An 8,771-nucleotide genomic window follows, 5' to 3' on the forward strand; every position below is an offset into this window, starting at 1 on the left:
AATGGAAAATGAAAATGGTTTACTGAAACCTGTAGGATGCAGTAAGGTTGAAGGAAGCTTATTACTTTTAAGTGCCTACTTAAAAAAAATAGGTCTCAAATAACCTGATGATAAACCTTAAGACAAAGAATGGAGAACAAACCACATTGAAAAGTAGTAGATGAGAAGAAATAACAGTGCTAAGGTTAAAAACTAATGGTATTTAATATTGTTAATATCTGAGTAGATCTGGAACGTTCCTTCAGGTGGATCTTTGAGGACATTTCCCATAAGGATTAGCTGAGGGGAGAAAAACCATAAAATAGTCAACATCTTCTAGAAGCTGCAGTGACCAAGACGTCTACAGAAAGAGTGTTGCTCACCCTTGTGTCTCCTTGGCAAGAGTGTCTATCTTGCCTTTGTTCCTATTGTTTTCATCCTTTCCTAACATTGAAGCACAGCCTCTTCTGCTTTGCAACACCAACTAATGGTTCTCCAAGACTCCTTTCAGTTCTCGGTGCCACTGCAAGATTTCTGTTGCATACAAATTAATGTAATAAGCAGTTAGTGGGTTCTCAACTTCTCCGTATTATTATAAGTCCCTTTTCATAATATATATTATTTTTAGTCATTCAAAATATTCTGACAATATATTAGTAATCATACATTGGAATAAACACATACAGATGGAATTTAAATATAATGTTTAAAACTAAAAAGCTAAAAATATTTGCAAATACTTATTCATATAATGGCAACATACAAAACCAAGTAGTGTATTATTTTGAGACATGTGAAGGTATAATGCCATTATTAAGACAACAAAACTACTTATCAGAGAATTTATAATAGTAAGAGTCTGATTCCTGGTGGGAAATTAAAGGTCTAATAGGTATAGAATATTTAGAGGATCTCAAAAGTATTCATTATTTTTTTAATTTCTTAAGTTGTAGAATAAGTACATTTGTGCTTTTCTTTACATTAGTATTGATAGAACAGTAAATATATGTTATATGAGTTTGCGATAATGATATATTATTTTACATAAAAATGTTCCTCAAATACAAAACTATTTGTAATAATACTCTTTAAATAATTACTAAGTAATATGGATAGCATAATGTTGGGTTCTTGAGACACATAAATACAAAGTTTTACAAATCACTTCAAAACATTCTTAGTTTATTTATATTCAGGGATCAGTGAAATGTCAGTTGTCACTAAGTAGAGAGGAGACTGTGTCAGGCTTAATGGGCTATGTAGCTGCTGGGATCTGCCTCATGAAGAGGGAGGAGGTCACGTGCCATGGGCATATCCTGATCATGGATGTGATTGAAATGATGCCTGAGCCTGGGCAGCACCTGATCAAGAACAAGTTCAAGGTCTTATACAAGAAGGAGCAGCAGAAGGGGTTCATGACTGTGCTGTGCCATTGCAATGGCAAGCTCGTGTCTGCCAACGGCCAAAAATTCTTCCTGTGGACCCTGTGGGCCAGCAAAATGTCAGGCATATCCTTCGTTGGCACCCAGCTCTACACCCACCAGATGATCAGTGTCAAGAACTTCATGCTGGCAGCAGATGTCATGAAGAACGTCTCACTGTTGCTTTAGCAGTAGGAAAGCAAGATGCTGAGCCTGGTGTCCCAGGATGCTAAGCCTTTTGGGATATACAGTATGCACTTCATGGGGGACAATGTCCTTCTGGACTGCGTCATGTCTGACAGAGATAGCAATCTTATGTTAATATATATATATGCCAGAAGTCAATGAAGTTCGGGGGGTATGTGCCTCCTGTGCTGAGCAGATTTCCATGTGGTTACCCACAAGAACACGGTCTGGAGGACCCCATGTCGAAGTGCTGCTGAGTGGCCCTGCAAGAAGCCAGTCAGGTGGGAAAACAAGCAGATCACGAAGATTGCAACCGTGGACAGTGGCATTTGGGCTTCTATAGCCCATGCAAGAGAAGACATACCTACTGCTATTGATGTTGCAGAATGCACTTGACAATCATGCTACCCCACCATTCTGGCCCCAACTCCCACTCATTCCGAATGTTGCATGTAAACCAGCAAATCCTGGGAAATTCTGTGCACAGTGTTCCTGATGGAGAGCTGCTAAATCGAGACCTAAACCTTAGCACTGTGGAGCAGAGTGAGCTGCCCAAGAAGATAGCTACCACACCTGACATTATCCTGGATGACTTGCTGGAGACAGACAGACAGACCGTGAATGGCTCACGTATAACCCTAGGATGCTACTCTGCTCTTAAACACTTCTCTCTGCCCATTTTGTATAAAACTCAAAGAAAACGGTTTCTTTTAAGAAAAAGAGAGCGAGAGAGAGAAAAAGAAAAAATATCTTGTCAAATAAGTGAGATATTTAGGATAATAAAATGGCTTTTGTCGTTTCATCAATAGTTGTATTGTCTTGCTTTAATTGACTTTAGAACTAAGCTAATTTTATGCTTGAGAAATAGACAAACTTGAGCTAAAACTTGAGCAGTTCCCAATTAGTTTCTGACTTATTACCATTAGTAGTGGAAGCAACAGATGGAAGAAGGAACAGTGTCAGCAGTTGAAAGTTGTTTACAAGGTTTAAGAAAAGGTAAGAAAATGTGTAATATGGATGAGAAGGACTAGGAGATTGAATGACTACATTTTATTTTATCTTAATTTTTGCTTTTCACTTATTTGCATTATGTGTATGAGTGAGTGGAGGGGGAGCACACAAGCTGCAGTTGCATGCAAGAGCCTAGACAATTCAAAAGAGGGCGTTGGATCCTTTGGAACCAGAGCTGCAGGTGGTAATGAGTATAATGCGTGTTCTAGGACTCAAGCCCAGGTCCTCTGTAAGAGTAGTAAGCACTCCTGAATACTGAAATATTTTGCCATTCTGAGAATGACTTAATTTTAGAAGTGTTCTTGGACCTAGCAAATAGTATATTTGAAATGTAAAACTAAAAATATTAAAGATGAAATTTACTATGAAAGCTGAGGCAGATGATGATTAATAGGTCATATATAAAATGCAGTGATCTCATCCTTACTTTTAGTTATGTCATTCAATTAATGACAAATTAATCAATGGGATTAATTTCACTGAATTATAAATGCTGAATATTAGCCTCAGGTATTTTTCTTTCCACTGGAAAATGGCAGAGTTATAGAGACAGCACAGATTACATCTCTTAAGGTTAAGGGTGCCTCACAGAATTTAAGAACACTGGCCTTTGTTCCACAGGACTTGTGTTCAGTTCCCAGCACACACAAGATGGTACACAGCCATCTGGAACTCCAGTTAAATATATACTTTCTATATTCCACATATATGTGATCTGACTAAATGAATAATTATATATGTAACTCACTGATATATAATATATTGACATACACTGATAGATATTTCTCTCTCTCTCTCTCTCTCTCTCTCTCTCTCTCTCTCTCTCTCACACACACACACACAAAGGCCAGAAAAAATACAAATAGAGTCAGAGAATAAGATCAAGGAAAAAGTAACTCAGACTTTTTAATTTCAGTAATATTCTCTCATACGTTGGTCTGTTTTAAACCAAAATGAAAACATATCTCCAAATGGAGATAAGAATAAAAGACTTAGCTAAATTCTTGGTAAGCATTTTCACTCTCATGGTAATTGAGACTGTCCATATGACCCATGGGTCAGTGTTATAATTTAACACCGACTTACTATTAATACAAGGGGTATTAGGGTCTCCTCTTAGGATTATTAGTTTCATTAATAAAATAATTTTTTTACAGGCTCAAATGGAATCTCAAAAATCTTACTAGAGTTTAAAAGAGCACAATTCCAAGGCAGTCAAGCAGAGAGTTAGCAGCTGCATGGAGAAAGAAAAGAGGAGAAAAAGCAAAGAGAGTCTGCCCTCTAAGCGGGCAAAGAGGTTAGACAGTCACATGAAGAAGAGATCTTTAGAGAAAGAGTAAGGAAGGCCACACTTTTGGGGAAACCTAAGATACAGAAAGAAGAAAAGATAAATTGATGTTTTCTGAATAATTCAGAAAAACATGACAACTTAAAAGCTACATGATTGAGGTCCTGCAATCTGTAAGCTTTCCCACTGGGGATGAGAATTTGGGAATCAAAAAGTACAGAATCTCTGAAAATTAAATCATCCAGTATATCTGGGAATTAAAAAGTGCAGTATCTCTTTAAAGAACTTATTCTATTTATTTCATTAACAGAGCTTACAGTGAGCCCTCTTTCCTAGAGGTTATCCTTTGATCAAGTGAATGAACCAGCCTAGTTGTGATGGTAGGTTCTCACCCAGGTCAGAGATTCTTCTCTCCATAAATGGAACGTATGTTTTAAAATATTGCATTAGCTGAGGGACAAGATGGTGGTGCCAAGAGAACACTGCGTCTGAGGTGCAGGACAACATTTTCCATACAACGACCAAGAGACTAAACTCTGGGCCCTAAAACAACAACAATCATGATTGTGTTTCCCAGGTGAGAGGAAACCCCACAGCTTGGGAATCAGTTGGGTCCACTCTCAGGCCACCCAGCCATAATCCGGAAGAGATCCCGGGTCACATGGGCACTAAGTCGCCAGACAAGAACCACAAGGCTGCGTGTCCTGATCACCTTCCTGGGCTGAACGGTGGGCACAAGAAACACCAGAGACTGGGAGTCCCAGTCACGAGAAAAACCCACAGGGAAGTAAGGCAATGAAACTGGCCACCGGTCACCCAGTCTTTACCTGGAAAAGGTCTTGCAGAATGGCTGGTGCATGCAGCTGGCACTGAACTGGGCTCCAGCTGCAAGCACAGAGTTGTTGCATGCCCAGCACTCTTGCACAGACAGATCACTGCGCCCCAGGGCAACAGAGACTGGGAGTCCCTGTCGGGAGAAAACCCCATAGGGAAGGAAGGAACCTGGGACAGAATTAAGTCTTCCAGTATATCCCTGGAAAAGGTCCCACAGATGGGCAGGTGCACGTGCCGCCAGCCCAGAGACCTGCTCTGTACCAATTATTCCTCACTGACAGAACTGGGTGCCCCAGGGCACCAGAGACTGGGAGTCACTGTCGGGATAAATCCCCTCAGGGAAGGAAACAAAGGGGACAGACTTAGGCCACCCAGTATATCCCTGGAAAAGGTCCTGCAGACCGGCCCAACCCAGGGACCTGCTGTGCACCAGATAGCCTGCTGTTACCAAGAGAGCATTACTCACCTGCCACAGATTACCGCTTGGGTACTGGGGCACAGAGCCCCAACCTCAGACCTACAAATGCCTGGGGTCCCCAAGATCAACCCCCAGATACTGCTCCAAGGGGCAACAAGTTATCCTTAACAAAAATGACAAAACCACGGGACACCCAGGTTACAGCAGCAGCTCACTAAATTTACAGCAAGAAACCCAGAAGCAGGGCAGCTGTCTCCAGGACTTCTCCAGGTGAGAGGAGAGTCCTCTCCATTAACAAGGACCACAGTTACCACTCAGGTCTCTATGCCTGAGGTGAGCTGTGGCAACTCCTGAAAAACACCAGCCATCCAGTGATAATACCCAAAACACTGAGGAGGCTTCCTTCAGGAAAAACTGTCTTCCCGCCAAGGGAATTCTCTCCACCACAGCATTCTAGTAACCACCAGAAACTAACTCCCAACACCTAAGATAGCCCAATGGGTAGAGGCCAACTTAAAAGCTCAACCAACAAAAGACAGAGCAATATGGCATCTCCAGAACCCAGTTATCCAGGGGCAAGTACCAGCATAATTGAAATTCAAGAAAATGACCTAATATCTATGCTTATGAAGAGGATAACAGAGGAAACAAATAAAATTCTTAAAGACCTAGAGGAACATAAACTCAAACAGATTATGGCCATCCGTAAAGAAATACAAGAAGTTGCAGCCAGCTTGTGGCCTTTAGAGAGGAAATATTCAAATCACTGAAAGAAATAAAAGAAACAGGATTGTTCAAACAAATAGCTGAAGGAAGGAATTAACGGAAAATACAATCAGACAGGTGAAGGAAATCAACAAAACGGCTCAATATCTGAAGATAGAATTGGAAAAATTAAAGAAAACACAAATGGAGGAAATTGTGGAAAGAAAGAACTTAGGGAAGAAAACAGGAGCTACAGAGGTAAGCATAACCAATAGACTGCAAGAGATGGAAGAAAGAATCTCAGGTTTGGAAGATACAATGGAAGAAATAGATGAATCTGTCAAAGAAAATGTTAAATCTAAGAAATTCCTGACACAGACTGTCCAAGAAATCCAAGACAACATAAAAAGACAAAACCTAAAAATAATAAGATTAGAGGAAAAAGAAGATTCCCTGCACCAAGGCCCAGAAAATATTTTCAACAAAATCATTGAAAATTTCCCCAACTTAAAAGAGAGGCCAATAAGAATACAACAGGCCTAGAGAACACTCAATAAATTAGATCAGAAAAGAAAATCCTTTCTCTACATAATAATCAATACAGTAAGTATACAGAACAGAGAAAAATACTAAAAGCTGCAAGGGAAAAAGCCCAAGTAACATATAATGGCAAACCCATCAGAATCACACCTGACTTCTCAACAGAAACTATGAAAGCCAGAAGGGCCTGGACTGATATCATGCAGGCCCTAAGAGAACAGAGATGTCAGCCGAAGCTACTTTACCCAGCAATACTCTCAATCCTCATAGACGGAGAAAACAAGATATTCAATGACAAAAACAAATTTCAACAATATCTACACACAAATTACAGAAGACACTAGAAGGGAAAATACAACCCAAGAAAACTAGCTACTTTCAAGAAAACACAGGAAATAATTAACCTCACTACAGTAAAACAAAAAGCTACCAAGCAAACAACCTTATGACCACAGCCAACATCAAAATCAAAGGATCTAACAGCCATTGGTCATTAATCTCTCTCAACATCAATAGACACAATTCTCCAATAAAAAGATATAGACTAACAGAATGGATGCATGAACAAGACCTAGCAATCTGTTGCTTACAAAAAACACACCTAAGTCACAAAGATAGACATTACCTGAGGGTAAAGGGCTGGAGGAGAGCTTTCCAAGCAAATGGACCCAGGAAGCAAGCAGGAGTAGCCATTCTATTATCTGATAAAAAAGACTTTCAACCAAAACTAATCAAAAGAGATGGGGAAAGACACTTCATACTCATCAAGGGAAAATTCCACCAGGAAGACATCACAATCCTGAACATCCATGCCCCAAATACAAGGGCACCCACATTTGTAAAAGAAACAATGATAAAACTTAAATCACACATAGATCCCCACACATTAATAGTGGGAGACTTCAACACCCCACTCTTAACAAAGGACAGGTCAACAAAACAGAAATTAAACAAAGAAACAATGTCTCTAAGAGAGGTCATGGATCAAATGTACCTAACAGACATTTACAGAACTTTACACCCAAACACAAAAGAATTTACCTTCTCAGCACCTCATGGAACCTTCTTCAAAATAGACCATATGGTCACAATGCAAGCCTCAACAGATACAAGAAGACTGAAATAATTCCTTGTATCCTGTCTGATCACCAAGGAATAAAGATGGACCTCAACAACAACAGAAATAGCAAAAAGTCTACACACACATGGAAACTGAACAAGTTTGCTACTAAATGACAGCTGGGTCAGGGAAGAAATAAAGAAAGAAATTAAAGTCTAGAATTCAATGAAAATGAAGGCACAACATACCCAAACTTGTGGGACACAATGAAAGCAGTGCTAAGAGGAAAGCTGATAGCACTAAGTGCCTTCAAGAAGAAATTCGAGACAGTTCATTCAAGCACCTTAATGGCTCACCTAAAAACCCTAGAAAAAGTAGAAGCAGACACACAAAACAGGAGAAGATGGCTGGAAATAATCAAATTCGGGGCTGAAATCAATCAATTAGAAACAAATAAAACAATTCAAAGAATCAATGAAACCAAGAGCTGCTTCTTTGAGAAAATCAACAAGATAAACAAACCCTTGGCCAAGCTAACTAAAAGGCAGAGAGACACCATCCAAATAAACAAAATCAGAAATGAAAAGAGGGACGTAACTAAAGACTCTGAGGAAATTCAAACAATCATTAGGACTTACTTCAAAAGTCTAAATGCCACAAAATTTGAAAAATCTAAAAGAAATGGACAATTTTCTTGATTGATTCCACTTACCAAAGTTGAATCAGGACCAGGTAAATCAATTAAATAGTCCTATATCCCCCAAGGAAATAAAAGTGGTCATCGAAATTCTCCCATCCAAAAAATGCCTAGGACCAGATGGTTTCAGTGAAGAATTCTACCAGACCTTCAAAGAAGAGCTAACTCCAGTTCTCTTCAAACTCTTCCACAAAATAGAAACAGAAGGAACACTACCAAATTCATTCCATGAAGCCACAGTCACCTTGGTACCTAAACCTCACAAAGAACCAACAAGGAAAGAGAATTTCAGGCCAATCTCCCTTATGAACATTGATGTAAAAATACTCAACAAAATACTTGCAAAGCGAATACAAGAACTCATCAAAGATTTCATCTACCTTGACCAAGTAGGCTTCATCCCAGGTACACAGGGGTGGTTCAATATACGGAAATCCATCAATGTGATCCACCATATTAACAAACTGAAAGAAAAAAAAACATGATACTCTCCTTAGATGCTGAAAAAGCATTTGACAAAATCTAACATCCATTCATGTTTAAAGTACTGGAGAGATCAGGGATACAAGGCACATATCTAAACATAGTAAAGGCAATATACTGCAAGCCTATAGCCAACATCAAACTAAATG

At 39.4% G+C, this 8,771-nt stretch overlaps 1 pseudogene; it reads left to right on the plus strand.

Annotated features, from left to right (window-relative positions):
- The first annotated feature begins 1,562 nt into the window (after window positions 1-1,562).
- Window positions 1,563-3,937, plus strand: LOC110565546 (cleavage and polyadenylation specificity factor subunit 1-like; annotated as a pseudogene).
- Window positions 3,938-8,771: the final 4,834 nt, after the last annotated feature.

The sequence above is a fragment of the Meriones unguiculatus genome, chromosome 20, assembly GCF_030254825.1.
Source record: "Meriones unguiculatus strain TT.TT164.6M chromosome 20, Bangor_MerUng_6.1, whole genome shotgun sequence".
In the NCBI taxonomy this organism is placed as follows: domain Eukaryota; kingdom Metazoa; phylum Chordata; class Mammalia; order Rodentia; family Muridae; genus Meriones; species Meriones unguiculatus.